Source organism: Pongo pygmaeus, chromosome 7 (genome assembly GCF_028885625.2).
Source record: "Pongo pygmaeus isolate AG05252 chromosome 7, NHGRI_mPonPyg2-v2.0_pri, whole genome shotgun sequence".
In the NCBI taxonomy this organism is placed as follows: Eukaryota; Metazoa; Chordata; class Mammalia; order Primates; family Hominidae; genus Pongo; species Pongo pygmaeus.
Window position 1 is genome coordinate 27386571 of NC_072380.2, and position 15989 is coordinate 27402559.

Consider the following 15989-nt stretch of genomic DNA (forward strand, 5'->3'; position numbering starts at 1 on the left):
ACCCCCCATCTTCTCCAGCAAGAGGGTGCAGAAAAATGGACCGGAAGAAGTTTGGAAGATTCAGCGTTTCCCAGCTCCCCTGGCCTTTCCTGAATGTCCTTATTCCAAGTGCCAGAACCTCACTGTTTCATAATTGGTGCACCAAATTTAGTTCTCGATGTAGGTTGCTGCAGAGTGTAACTGCTGCAGCTCTGTAAGTCCTGTGATTAACTTCGAGAATTGACTCTAAGTGGTCTCAGATCCTATACTATGAGCAGAAAGGACTTCAGGAGCAGGGTTTGCATAACTGACCTAGTTTTCCTGTTTTTCCCATCCACTTTAAGCCCAACAGCCTCAGACTTGACCCCATGCACTTTACTGAAATCCCAGAGAGTAAACAGCATGGCCTGACATCCTTCAACATGGCCTTACAATCCCCTAAAGCCTCAGTCTCAGTAGAAAAACTGTCCAAGTTCCAAAAACCAGCAACACTGATTTCACCAGCTGTTTCTGTTTGTATATCACTGACAGGCAGCCAGCTTCCCCAGTCCTAGAATGATGGGATCCTATTGTCTCCATGCCCTGAAACGGGGCAGTTATGTGGTTTTGTGTGGCTTCATTTCCTAGTACCAGGTTGCATCTTATTTAGAGTTCATTTGGCTGCAAATTAACAGGAATCTACTCCAGATTACCATAAGCAAAAACAGGAAATTCATTCAAGTTTAGAAAGATATCACAAAGAAACCAACACAAAAAGACAGCTGGCTGGAACCAGGAATCAGCAGCAGCAGCAGCACCTGGGAAGTCTGTCTCTCTCTCTCTCTCTCTCTCTCTCTTTCTCTCGCCCCCACCTTATTCTGCATCTGCATCTCCCATCTCCAAGACAGACACCCTCTCTGCTTCCAAGCAGTGACCAGCCCACGATTCTTGGGGTGACAGAGAGACAGACTAGCCTTCTCTTCATCCTGATTTCAGCATGTCCAGGCAAGAGAATCTGTCTGGCTCACTTTAGGTCAGGTGTGTTTGTCTGGTGCCAAGGATTTTGACCAGGGGGTGGGCTGCATTGTGCAAATCTGTATGGGGTAGGGGTCCTGTTCTGGGGGGAGGTTAATGGAGAGCCCAGCAGACACTCCACATGTGTGCTCCATCAGGGTCAGCAACTAACAAGCAAAAAATAATATTGTGTTCATTACAAAAATGCCTGAACCTAAGTTCATTGCCAGTGGTGGAACATTTTAATTGGGTTAGGCAAGCTGGGGATGGGAAAACGATTTCCCTTATGAGTATCCTGACCTCTAGCACTACAGCTGCCTCTCCCTACTGCAGAATCCCCAGGGGCTGAACATCCCTAGAGATGTCAGAGCAGGGTGTGAACAAATGAGTCTTTTAACATGGGTTGTCAAAAGGGCCAGAGACTGGGAGGGAAGGAAAGGGGGCCACCTCTTCTCCAGCTGTCCAGTTCTATCTGCTGCATGCTTTTGTGTGCCGAAGGTGCTGGAAACAGGGAGCTGGAATCAGCTCTGGAGTCACCCTGCACATTCCCTCCCTGCTGCACTCAGGAGCACACAGAGATTGATGAGGAAGGGGCTGGACTGGCCCACCTTCCCCAGCCCCCTAGAATTTAGATTTAAGGACAGTAGGGACTTGCAAAATCATAAAGTAGGTTTTAAAAAGGGGTGGAATAGGAAGAAATGCATACAGTCCTCTGCGGCTGCTAAGAAAACGCTGCTGTGACTCTCATGCCTCTTCCTTTGTAGTTTAGGGTCAGCCTCATTCTGCTCAATGGGTTCAAAACCAATTTCAGACATACATACACCAAATTCAAGCACAGCAATTTTTTTTTTGAGACAGAGTCTCTTGCTCTGTTGCCCAGGCTGGAGTGCAGTGGCAGGATCACGCTCATTGCAGCCTCGAACTCCTGGGCTCACGCAAACCTCCTGCCTCAGTCTCTCAAGTAGCTGGGACTAGAAGTGCACACCACCATGCCCAGCTAATTTTTGTATTTTTCTTTTTTTTTTTTTTAGACAGAGTCTCACTCTGTCTCCCAGGCTGGAGTGCAGTGGCATGATCTCGGCTCACTGCAAGCTGGGCCTCCCAGGTTCACGCCATTCTCCTGCCTCAGCCTCCCGAGTAGCTGGACTACAGGTGCCCACCACCACCCCCGGAGAATTTTTTGTATTTTTAGTAGAGATGGAGTTTCATCCTGTTAGCCAGGATGATCTTGATCTCCTGACCTCGCGATCTGCCCGCCTCGGCCTCCCAAAGTGCTGGGATTACAGGCGTGAGCCACCGCGCCCGGCCAATTTTTGTATTTTTTGTAGAGACAGGGTCCCACTTAGTTGCTTAGGCTAGTCTTCAACTCCTGGGTTAAAGCAATCCTCCTGCCTTGGCCTCCCGGAATGTTGGGACTATAGGGGTGAGCCACCATGCCTGGCCTGCCTGACTCTTCTTGTTTCACTCAGATAATAGAATATCCTTTTTTCAGTCCCCCAGACAGCTTCAGTTCAATGATCGATATGTCCCATGGAAACTTTCGACTTTGATGTTACCACTCTGGCCTCCCTCCAGCTTGGGCATGTTTGGGGCTGGGGTCAGCTCCTTTTTTCTGCCCCTCCTGCCCCATCTGCCAGAATGGGGATACAGGAGAAAGGGAGGAAAGTGAGGGAAAGAAAGGTCGTCCAAGGCTGTGATGGTCATGATGATGACCTTGGCATTCTCTGGGCATTGTAGGTGTTTAGAGCTTACTTTTCCCCTTGTAGCACTTTGGAGAGTTCTTCAAAGAGCCTCCCTCCACCTGACACCCATTTCTTTTTTTGTTTACTTAAAAAAATTTTTTTTAGAGACAGGGTCTCGCACTGTCATGCAGGCTAGAGTGCAGTGGTGTGATCATCACTTACTGCAGCCTCGAACTCCTGGCCTCAAGTGATCCTCCCACCTCAACCTCCCAAAGTGCTGGGATTACACACAAGCTACATCTGGTCCTCAGGGCATTGTCACATGCCCTTTGTGGCAGACTGGCAGACTGTCCCTGATGCAGCAGCCTCCCTTTCCTCTGCCATCAGAGCAGTCAGCCAAGCGTGGACTCTCTCTGTTGAATTCCTCAAGCAATGGTCAGATGGTGGCCCACTGTGACCTCCCAGCTCCAGGGGTCACATAGCAAGTATTCTGGTAGTTCATTCATGTTGGAGGAACAGAAAGACATGTCCTTCATTCTCCATGGCTGAGGAAGCTTGGGCTTAGGGTGGGAAGGAATTGCAATGGTGGGATTGGGAGGAAGGGTGGGAACACAGCATACCAACAACACCCTTGCCACACCTATAATCCCAGCACTTTGGAAGGCCGAAGCAGGCAGATCACCTGAGGTCAGGAGTTCAAGACCAGCTTGGCCTACACGATGAAACCCCATCTCTACTAAAAATACAAAAATTAGCTGGGCTTGGTGGTGTGTGCCTGTAATCCCAGCTACTCGGGAGGCTGAAGTAGGAGAATCACTTGAACCCTGTAGGCAGAGGTTGCAGTGAGCCAAGATCGCGCCATTGCACTCCAGCCTGGGAGACAGAGTGAGACTCCTTCTCAAAAAAAAAGAAAAAAAATAAAAAAAGAAAAGAAAAGAAATCTGCCCTCTAACCTCAGCTCTGCCTTTGATTTTCCAACTTCTTATAGGCTGAAGGAGGGAAGTCCACTGAGGTTTGCAAAACAGGCTGTCAGCTTCCTTGAATACCCTACTTTGGGGTCCCACTCCTCACTTTAGACTGTAAGAGAGGTGGGCCCTGTTTTCTTAGAATCTTAGCCTGAAACAATAACAACAATAGCTGTTAGACACCGATTCTTGCACAGGCCAGGTCCTCTGGTAAGTTCTTAACAAAGATTTTCCACAATAAACCTATCTATCTGGTGGGAATGACTATTACCAGTTTACAGATGAGGAAGCTGAGCCTCAGGGAGGTTAACTAACTTGGCCAAGGTCACATGGCTGTATGGTGGGGGCAAATGATGAACTGGAGTTTTCTGACTGCAAGACTCTATGTTGCGCTGGACCCAGGAGTAAATACTTTACGTCGCTTGATATTATGAAAGTAAAATCCACGGTTTTGTGTCAGCCTTCAGGGAGTGTACAGTCTAGATGGGGCAGACGTTACCCCATGCTCCTTCTCTTCTACTCATCCTGACTTCCTCCTCACAGGAAGCCCCGCCTTCCCCACTCCACCCCACTGCTCCTTTCAGTTCTTGAACTGAATGTTGTCCCTGCACTTGCACAATATATTTTACTCCCATTAGACTATGAGCTTCTCAAGTTCAAGGACCATGTCCTGTTATCCTCTTATCCTCTGCATGTATCTCAGTACCTGGCAGAGGCTCAAACACAGTGAAATGTGAGAAGTCATGAAAAAAGAAAAAAACATAAACAAACACATAAATAAACAGGAAACAGACTGCCCTTGGCTATCCCAACCTGGGCCTGAGGATTTGGCTGCAGAACATGATGTCCTAGGTGTTGTCTGGGATGGAGAAAGGCAGTGAGTTTCATGCTCCCAGACTGTAAGATGACGGGGCTGATCATATCAAAGGCCCCTTTCAAGGACGATCACCATAGCTCTTCAAAAGTCCAAAGAGAAGAAAGAAGGAAGACAGTGCATTGTCTCTGTCTGCTTCATTTTTTTCCTTGGACTGGGTGGAGCATTTCAACAGAAACCCATGTGCAGTGCAGGTATCAAGGATTCATCCAGCAGGTTCTGAGCCCAGAATGTAGGAAACATCCCAGGAAGAAGGAAACAAAGAAGAGTACTCTTGGGGACAAAAGCGGTAGATGGAGTTATTCTGCAGTAATATAGAATCAAACTTACTATTTCCTGGGTAATGCATCTCAAGTTTTGAACACTTATCCCCCAGATGAACTGTTAGAACCCAGACCACTGTAATTTAAGATCCACCTTCATGGACTCTGAGGGAGGTTATACAGGATTCTGTAGAGGAGGAGCCTACAGTGCTGAGGACCTATTTCATGTTGGGTCTCTGTTTCTTAGAGAGATTATGAAAATTGACCAGAATCAGAAAAAGGCATTGTCAAATTTCTTCCCCATCATGGTCCATTGACTTTGTTGTTGTGGGTTTATAACTTTACTAACATTGTTATGGTGTCTCAGAAAGAGGAGGGAAACCTGGGCGCAGTCTACCATCTTGGACAGAAGGGCCTAACATTTATTTTCCTCTTTAACACAGGAGTTTTCTTTCTAGGAATTTATCCTATTGAATAGGACTCCTAAAATACAATGTATATACAAGTGTGTAAGTGTGTCCATTGCAGTATTGCTTATAATAGTGACCTGGGGATTTTTTTTTTTTTTTTTTTTTGAGATGGGGTGTTGCTTTGTCAACCAGGCTGGAGTGCAGTAGTGCAATCTCAGCTCACTGCCACCTCCACCTCCCAGGTTCAAGCGATTCTCCTGCCTCAGCCTCCCAAGGAGCTGGGATTACAGGCACATGTCACCATGCCCAGCTAATTTTTGTATTTTTAGTAGAGATGGGGTTTCACCATGTTGGCCAGGCTGGTCTCGAACTCCTGCCCTCAAGTGATCCACCTGCCTCAGCCTCCCAAAGTGCTGGGATTATAGGTGTGAGCCACTGTACCCAGACTTGTCCTGGAAATTTTAGAAGTCAATTATGATATACTCAGCACAAATCACTGGAGCCAGTAAAACTGATGCCATAGATTTCCATAAAGGAAAATGGTACACTTATGGAATGTCTATTTAGTTGAAAAGGTTTACAGCCACTAAATCCTATACATTTGAAGATATTTAATAGCAAAGAAAACAGTAAGTGAATAAAAAGGGCTACAAAAATGTAGTGTGATCTAATTGCTGTACAAATCTCACACTTTTGAGTTTAAACATATAAAAAGAAACTGCATAAAAATGTTTAATAGTATTAACTCTGGATAGTGGAATTCTGGGTGATTCCTTATACGTATTTCTGAATCAACATACATTACTTTATGTATAAATATATGGTATATATTATATATGGTATATTATAATGTATATATGGTATATGGTATATTTTTATATATGGTTTATACAGTATGTATATTTAACAATACTTATATAGTTAAATATATTTATATAAATTATATATAAATTTATATATGGCATATGTAAATATATATTTGTATAAATTATATATAAATTTATATATGTATGTATGTAAATATATATACACCATGTAAAAATATATTTATATAGATTTAAGGTATATATATGTATATATGTGCACATATACACACGTGTGTGTGTGTGTGTATATATATATATATACACCTATATCTATAAAACCTGCCAGTCTGCTCTTACTCAGTTTACTTCCATTTCCACCTTCTTACTCCTCTGTCTGGCAAAGTACAGCGAAAGAGTTGAGGAGGGTTGTTTTTGTTGCCCCTATGGCTTTGGAAGAGTTAATTAACTCCTAATTAACGCATTAGACTGGGAGGAGCAACTGAGTTCAGATTGGATGACAGTGACATCATGCCAGTCACGGGAGCCAATAGCAACGCCCCTGCCGCTGAAGTTTCTTAAGCCCCGGATGCCTTAATGAGCCTCCTGCACCCGCTGCGTAGTAGTAGTTGCCGTTCTATACGCGGCCGGCTGAGCTCCGCGGGCGCCCGCCCTGCATACCCGGACCTTCTGGGCTGTGGCTAGAGTGGGGCCCCTTCCCACTCTAGTTCCTCCCCCAGCCCCTCTCTTCCAGGGCGTCACCAGTTTCTCTCCGGGGAACTTCGCCACTTGTTTCTTAGCAGGTGACTGCTTCCTGCTAATGAGTCAAGGCGGCGACTTTCCTTTGTCCCCATATTTTTCTCTTCCTCTCTGTCAGCCCAGGGGTTACGCCCGCTCTCGCTTGTGGTGAGGCTTCCTCATAGCCTCGCAACTCTTAAAAGAAAACCCTGTGTCCAGGGCACCAAGAAACACCTACTAAACCAAACCCAGCAGACTGGCGTTTTCATACCGCGACCCTTTCTCACTGTAAATGTCACGCTAAAACAGAAGAGGAGGAGGAGTCGGGGGGTGGGGGGTAGGGGTCAACAAACCTGTAAACAGCATCCAAAGATATCCATGGCTAACAATATCTAAAATATGATCGATTTACAAATTTGGCATCGCACTGACTACAGTTTTAGGTTTGGCTTTAGTCAAGTAAGCTTTTCCTCATGTCTGTAAATATTCTTGTTTTTTTAATTTTGTTTTTTAAGTGGCTTCGTTGCATTCCAGCATATGGAATAATGTACTGAACTCTTCCCCTATTGTTGGATATTTAGATTATGTTCGACTATTTTCTATTTTAAATAATTCCATGATGAACGATGGATCTTTTGTATATATTTTCTTGTCCTAATATCTGAATATTTCCTTAAGATAAATCTTAGTGAAATTATCATTTTGTTTTTCTAAAAATATTTTGCTTAACTTTTTTCTTGTTATTCCAAATTAAATAAAAATCCCTTTGTCTAATTTCAAAACCAGACCTCTAGGTATTTTGAGTTATGACTGTCTGCTTATTCTAATTAGTTTTTTAGATTTCAGTAAAGTTTTATAGTTCTGTTTTAAAATTTAACTCAAGGTAGTTTTATATTTCAGTTGCTATTATGAATGGAGTCTTATTTCCAGTATATTTTCTTCCTGGATATTGCTGATATCAAGAGTGTTCCTATTTATAAATTAATGTCATTTGAATTCACTTCACCAAGTCTTTTATTATCAATTGATTCTTTTGAGTTTCTAGGTAATCATTATGCCACCAAACTTTCAGTGTATATCAAAGAACTTGCCTTATGTATTTGATGGCTTTTTTTTTCCAGGAAAAAAGATCTCTTTATATCTCATTTTGCCCTTTTCCTTTGAATTCCTGCCTGAAATTATCACCATCCTGTTTTCTGTTTGGATCTGTTTTGTTAGAAACTAGACTCCTTGGTACTGTGATTCAGTTGGTCATTTAGTTTGAGATATTTTTTATCAGAAGCTGATTATAGGGTTTTTAAAATTTAATTTGAGAATCTTAGTTTTTAATAAGAATATTTAGATAATGTGTATCTGCTGGATAGCAATGATGACATTTTCTTTTATGACTATTTCATTTGTTGTCATTCTTTCTGCATAGACTTTTTTCCTTCTCTATTTTTTCATGTTTTGGAAGAAATGTATGCATGCTGTTTTAAAAGTCTCCTAGTGTTTTAGTGGTCCCTGAAAGCAATCTTTCAACATATACTTGTTTCAATATCAGAAATACATAATAAAACAATATTTTAAAAAACAATTCTGTTCCTTCCCACCTCTTTTCCTCCATATGGGGATTTAAGAAACTTTACTTCCCTTGCCTCCAAATTTTCTGGGTTTGGTTACTATAATCTGGGGTTATATAACATGATCACTGTTATTAAATTCTATTTAACATTATATATCATCTCTTCCAAGAACAACTTTTGACATTTGCAATATAACACATATTCAATCAAATTATTCCAAGTGGGGTTCATTTATGGCATATTTTCTGAATCCTTGCATTTTGAAAATGTCATTTATTTTACCTTTGCACAACTTGTCTGGATATAAAATTCCAGATGATTCACAATCTTTGCTCAAAATCCTGTACATATTTTCCCATTTGTCTTTTGGCAAAGCAGACTGATTTTTATTCCTTGGTAATTGCTAGGTTTTTGTTGTGTTGTTTTGCTTTGTAGTCCTGGATGTTATTATAATTTATTTTGTAGCCTATAATTCAAAGTATTTGCCGTGAATTTGTTTGGAATGTGACAAGCACTTCCAATCTTCAATTCTATCAGTCATTTCAGTTTTAATTTGTTCTTATTCTTTCTTATAATTTTTGTTAGACTTTAATCCTCCCCCTCCCCTCCCTCTCCTCCCCTTCCCTCTCCTCCTCTTTCTTTTTCCCCTCTCCCTGTCTTCTGGCAATGTTTCTCAAATTTGTCTTCTATGTTGCTTACTCCATTTTTCTCAGTCTTGGTTACAGCTCTGTTCTTGACTGTCTCTTCTATGAGTTTCAAGTCCACTGTGATCTTCTCAGTTTCCTTGCAGTTTTGATCTATCTCACTCACTCCCTTCTCATACTCAGCCTCCTGTCCTCTTCCTCCCTCTGTTCCTGCTTAAAGAGACGACTCCTTATTAAGGATGCCAAAGCTTCCTTCCAGGGACTGCAGATGGCCTTTTAAAGAGATTATTTTCTTCCACAGAATCTTCAGGATAATTCCTCCCCTTTGTTCTGTGGTATTTTGTCATGCCCCCATGTTGTTTTTATTTTATTTATGTTAAGAGACAGAGTCTCACTGTCACCCAGGCTGGAGTCCAGTGGTGTAATCACAGTTCACTGCAGCCTTGAACTCCTGGGCTCAAGAGATCCTCCCACCTCAGTCTCTCATGTAGCTGGGACTACAGACACACACCACCATGCCCAGCTAATTTTTTTTTTTTTTTTTTTTTTTTTTTGGAGACAGAGTGCAGTGGCGCTATCTTGGCTCACTGCAAGCTCCACCTCCAGGGTTCACACCATTCTCCTGCCTCAGCCTCCCGAGTATCTGGTGCCCGAGTGCCCGCCACCATGCCCGGCTAATTTTTTTGTATTTTTAGTAGAGACGGGGTTTCACCGTGTTAGCTAGGATGGTCTTGATCTCTTGACCTCGTGATCCACCCAGTTCGGCCTCCCAAAGTGCTGGGATTACAGGCATGAGCCAACGCACCTGGCCCATGCCCAGCTAATTTTTTAAAAATTTTTTGGAAAGACAGGGTCTCCCTTGTTGCCCAGGTTGGTCTGGAATGCCTGGGCTCAAGTGATCCTCCCTCCTTGGCCCTCCCAAGGTGTTGGCATTACAGGCATGAGCCACTGCACCCAGCCTGTTGTTTTTAATTAATAGACTCAACACCAAAGGAGGTGAAATCTAAATCCTAGATTCCCTCAGCTCCATATAAAACCCACACAAGAGATGAGACGGGTACAACGAACAGCAGTTGGGGTAACCCAGCTGCCAGCACCCTCCCAGCCTCTCTCAGCATCAAAGCGGGTGGCTCTGCTGTCTGGAGGCAAAAATCTTCTATGCCTATAGCACTCCTGAAACTATGAAAATGAGGATGACAAAAACACAGAACAATAAACTACAAACCCACATGCACACCGGAAAAGGTGCTTCCTATCCCTGCCACACTGTCCTGTAGGAATTCCACCTCCCAGGATGCACCATGTTGCCACTAGTTCCCCCTTCTCTCTACCCAGTTGCTTCCTGGAGCTTGCAGTCGCTACGATGGTGCTGTAGGATGAAGGACAGAAGAAAACAGGATTCCTGGTCACTTCAAAAAGCAGCTGGAGAACAGTAAAGAGTTAGGACATGTCAGAAAACTCCCTTAATTAAAATAATGCCCTGATGCTCAGGAGAATAGCTAGATCTCACAGCTCAATTTTTGTTTCTGTGAACTTCGAAAATCTGAGACAGGTCTCAGTTAATTTAAAAGCTTATTTTGCCAAGGTTGAGGATGTGCGCCTGTGACACAGCCTCAAGAGGTCCTGACGACATGTGCCCAAGGTGGTCAGGGCACAGCTTGGTTTTATCCATTTTAGGGAGCTATAAGACATCAATCAGTGTATGGAAGGTGTACATTGGTTCTGTCTGGAAAGGCGGGACAACTCAAGCAGGGAGGGGGCTTCCCGGTCACGGGTAGATGAGAGAAAAACAGCTGCATTCTTTTGAGTTTCTGATTAGCCTCTCCAAAGTAGGCAATCAGATACGCATTTATCTCAGTGAGCAGAGGGATGACTTTGAATGGAGTGTGAGGCAGGTTGGCCGTAAGCACTTTCCAGCTAGACTTTTCCCTTTAGCTTGGTGATTTGGGGGCCCCAATATTTATTTCCCTTTCACATTTCCCAAATTCACTTTCTCCCTGGGGGTTGATTCAATTGTTTAGGCATTCACTCAACAAATATCAAGCTCAGTAAGTGCCCCTGTCACATGCTGCAGATGTTCCTGGAGCCCCAGAGTGGGAGTCCTCCCTTAATTCCTACAGCTGAGACCCAGCTCTCAGAGAGCAAAAGGGCATGCTGCAAGGAGTAACCCAGGAGCACGACTCTGCAGCACCCAGACCACCTCTTTGGACCCCAAAGGTCCAACATCGGAAACTCAGTGGCGTCTGATCCTCAGGGTGTAGACGTGGGAGAGGGAGGAAGGGACAAAGCAGCTTTTGATGTGTCTGGGTGGCTGCTGGAACTCAGGCTCCATGGGCTTCATAGTTAGGGGAAATCCTCCCCAATTTCTGCCAGTAGGCTGGTCATCCATCACTTTTTATTGGTCATCGGTGTTTTCGTCTTTGCTTCTGTCTTCCCTGGTACTGGGCAAAGCCATGCTGGGGGCTGCAGGCTGTATGCCGCCTTAAACGAGTCGATGTGTTACTTTCCATCCCCCTTACACCTGAATTCAGGGTCTTTTGGCACCACTGTTCAACGTATTTGTATTTGCATCTGTTAACGCCGCCTTCCTTTGGTTGCACTTCTGCCTCTATTCACTCCTCATAGGTCTTTAACCTGAATCCTCAGCCCCCCTCTAAAATGTGCCCGTGCCGCACGACTCCGTATCTCCCGTGCAGATCCTGCACTCCAGAGCTCTCTAATGGCCTTGAGCTCTCTAATGGCCTTCCCTGTGCTTCCACCCAATGTCCCCAAACACTGCACTGACCTCACCACGCCACAGTGACCAGCACCAGTCATTCAGGCCAGAAACCTGGCAGCCCCCTTTCTTCACCCGGTCCAGTCTGTACACGGTCTGCCTGGTAATCCCACCTCCTCCAGGATTTCTAATCGCCCACTTCTCCCCACACCCCCTGCCTTACCCCCACACCCCCATCTTAGTTCAGCCCCTCATCAACTGAACTGCCTGGATTATACCACATTTACTGCTGCAAACCCAGAAGTTTTGAGATCTAGGGACAGTAACACCAGGAGACTAGGGTCTGAGGTTCAGCTCTGTCACTGATTAGTCCTGTGACCTTGAACAAGCCCCCTGACCTTTTTTTTAAGCCTATCTCACACAGTGCTCAGGTAGTAGGGATTAAAATAGAGCCTACATGAGATGCTTTATTAAGTAAACAAGGGAGGTTTCGCATGCCCATAGCCAACTTAAGAGGGGGTAGAGAGTAAAAAGCACCAATATTTGTTGAGCCCCAAGTATGTGCCATACCCCAGTTGGGGCACTGCTCACACACCACCTCCCTCCATCCTCAGGGCTCCACACTGCTGCCTATCCAGAGAACAGGGGAAGATACAGATTCATGTCCCTAGAAGGGGGCTGTATGCAACCTGGCTGCCCAGACCCTCCAACTCGTTTCCATGTGCCTTTATGTTCCTCCTGGGTCCACATTGTTCCCAGACTGTCTGTTCTCTGAACTGTTATGCAAATCCCAGCTAGTCCAGTATCCATAGAAACCACAATCTCCCATCTTCCTCAGCTTATTCCCTGGCAGAAGAATCCCACCCAGGTAACACCCACAAACAAGGACAAACAGCACCCCAGAGAAGGGGAGCTTCCCCCTGCCCTGGGCCATCAGACTTCAGTACTTATTGTTTAGTAGTTCCTGAAGGCATTTGTCAGGTCCTCCAGTCATGGCTGGGAGAAGGAGTGAGTGGCACAGGCCAGTATAAGCAGCTGCATTTTCGTTTTGAATTCTGGAAGGGAGATGCTGTAATCCCAGCATCTCACATCGCTAACAATCATTTTTGTCCAACCCAAATAGCTCCACTGCTACTGGAAGTTAAGGTCACCTTCACAGTGGACATGAGTCAGTATTTGTCATCATCTTTAATCTCATATATACAAGTACATATGTCATCTCTGGAACATAATGACATGATTTCATTGTGCATAATCAATTACTAATTTTATGAACATTTTTTAAAGATCTCACTCCTCTCCAGAATAACCTTATGCCTAAAACATCATGACTCATTAGTCTTTTTTTTTTTTTGCTAGGGTCAAAACATGAGACAAAAGTTTCTGCTCCCAATCCCAGGTTCTGGAATACTGGCCGGCAGCAGCACCCTTGAGTCAGCAATCCCTACTGCGCACAAGACATAGGCTTTTGCTAGTGACATAAATTATGAATCACAGGATGCTAGAATTGGAATGACCTGGAAAACACATGCAAATGCCCACGTTTCCCTGTTTACAGAAAAATACTTCAATGGCTGTATCAGTCCTGCAGCTATTTAAATAGCAGAGCCAGGTAAGACAACAGTAAACTCTCAACTGTGCCAGATCCTCTTCTAAGTTTTTCACACATTTGCTCATTTAACCTCATATCCACCCTATGAGGTAGGAACTCTTACTATCTTCATTTTCCTCACGATGAAACTAAGGCACAGAGAGGTTAAGTAACTCCCCCAAGGTCACACAGTGGTTGAGTCAGGGTTTAGGTCCAGGTTGTCCAATCTGGTATCCCAGCCTCTTAACCACTAGAAACCTTTGTAAGGGTTCTAGTGAATTGAGATTTTAAAAATGTACATTGAGGCTGGGCACAGTGGCTCATGCCTGTAATCCCACCACTTTGGGAAGCCAAGGTGGGTGGATCACCTGAGGTCAGAGATTTGAGATCAGCCTGGCGAAACCCCATCTCTACTAAAAATACAAAAATTAGCCAGGTGTGGTGGCACATGCATCCCAGCTACTCAGGAGGCTGAGGCAGGAGAATTGCTCGAATCCGGAAGGCGGAGGTTGCAGTGAGCTGAGATCACACCACTGCACTTCAGCCTGGGCGACGTGTATATTGAGGTCTCAGGTTTAAGGTTTCTGCTTGGCTTTTTCTCTTTGTTTTAAAACCTTAAGGTGAAATATTTAAACACGAACAAAAAGTAAAATCTATCCACTGAATGGACTGCATGAAAACAGCTGTACAAACCTCCCCCTTGAGAGAAAAGGATTTTAATAACATCTTTGGGGTTTTTGCCTCTTGGTTGGGTTGCTTAGGGATGAGAGCTAGAGTTGTCTGCTCTACATTATAATGTATTGGGGTGAACAGAATATACCCATCAACAGGATATGTGCTATGCATAAAATATCTCTAGGAAGATTAAAAAAACTAGTAGTATATGTCACCTACCAGGGAGGTTGCTGAGTGTTTGGGCAGAAGAAGGAGACAGACTGTTCTAGTACATTTTGTACCTTTGGAATTCACAGCCATGTAAATGGATTATCTAATCAAACAACACAAATTAAAGACAGGCTCCTGCTTGTCTTGTTGTGAGTATGTTGCATGCCTGTACTTACTGCTTTGAATCCTATTTTTTTGGTTCTTACAACATAACCATTTTCTCATGCTACTGAAAGTTTTTCATGAACATGAGTTTTATGCAAACATTCTTGTTAAAAATCTGAAGAAATCGGAGGACTCCCAAAACAGGTAACTTCAATTTCTCAATCTCTCACTTTTCTTTGGGATTTGTCATTATTGGGAATCACAATTTCTACATTCAGAATCTCCCACTTCTGAAGAATTCACCAAAGTGTATTAATCCTATCCTATGTTTAGAACACAATACTTGGCATTTTTACCGTCATTTTCCTCATCGAATCCCCACAAGTGCCTGAGGTAGATATTATCATCTTCGTTCTGTGTGAGGGAGCAAAGGCTCAGGAGATTCGGGCAGCCCAGAAACCACAGGGCTTGCATCTGGATCCAGAATCTGGACTGTGGGCTTCATGCCACTTTCTCCTTACCAAAATGCCACCAGTTGGTCTGTGGCACTTTCAAAGGCAGCTTTCCTGCCCCACAGTGCACGTCTCTAACCATACATGCACTCAACAATCATTTATTTATTTTTTATTTTTATTATTTTTTTTTTGAGATAGAGTTTCACTCTTGTTGCCCAGGGTGGAGTGCAATGGCACAATCTCGGCTCACTGCAACCTCCGCCTCCTGGGTTCAAGCGATTCTCCTTCCTCAGCCTCCCAAGTAGCTGGGATTACAGGCATGTGCCACCACGCATGGCTAACTTTGTATTTAGTAGAGACAGAGTTTCACCATGTTGGTCAGGCTGGCCTCAAACTCCCAACCTCAGGTGATCCACCCATCTCGGCCTCCCAAAGTGCTGGGATTACAGGCATGAGCCACCGCACCCGGCCTCAACAATCATTTATTATGGTCCAGCAACATCCACAGATTTGGGACCTGAAAGAGGAAGATGACATGCTTCCTGCACTCCCAGGTCTGCAAGCAGAAAAGACAGCAAGGTGCTCTTCCACAAAACAGGTGGCATGCAGTGGCAGCCCAGGGAGCCCCGGGCAGGTCTGGGAAGGCACCTCTGAGCTGAGAAGGGGGACTGAGGGACAATAAAGGGAGGGCGACAGGCACTGCAGGCAGGAGGAACAATGGGACCCCGCACCCAGGAAGACGGGGCAGGGTCTTTGTAAACAGTAGTGACTGTGGTAGCAGAAGTCAGCCGGGGAGGGGTCTCGAATATCACTCTGGAGCTGGGAAAACTCCCGCCACTGCCCCATTACTCACCATAAGGGTCACGAAAGACTTCCACTGTTGTGATATTGAGCAATCAAATACTGTTGAGAGAAATTTCATCCCCCACAAGCAAGAGGAAGCAAAAAAGGAACTGGGCCCTGTGCACCTAATTCTGACCAACTGATACCTGGTGGCTGATGTGGACATGACTGGGAGCCTGGAGATTACTGAGGCTCTTGTGTGCTCTGAGACTCCAGTTTCTGAGGTGCTCACGCTGCTCAGACATTCAGGAGGTGGGGAGGGGCCCCACTTCTATAGATGAGGAAATAAGCTCAGGCAGGCGGTGTGTGCCCCAGGAGATATCACGTAAAGCGGCAGAGCCAATAGGATCAGGAGAGCCAGAGCAACCAAGGTCAGCACATTCCAGTGACAACGGGCCCCTGGCGAGGACAGGTGGCCTGTTTCAAGGGTAACAGGAGCCTGGTCCGGCTGGAGCCATGTGTGACGGGACTGAGAAGA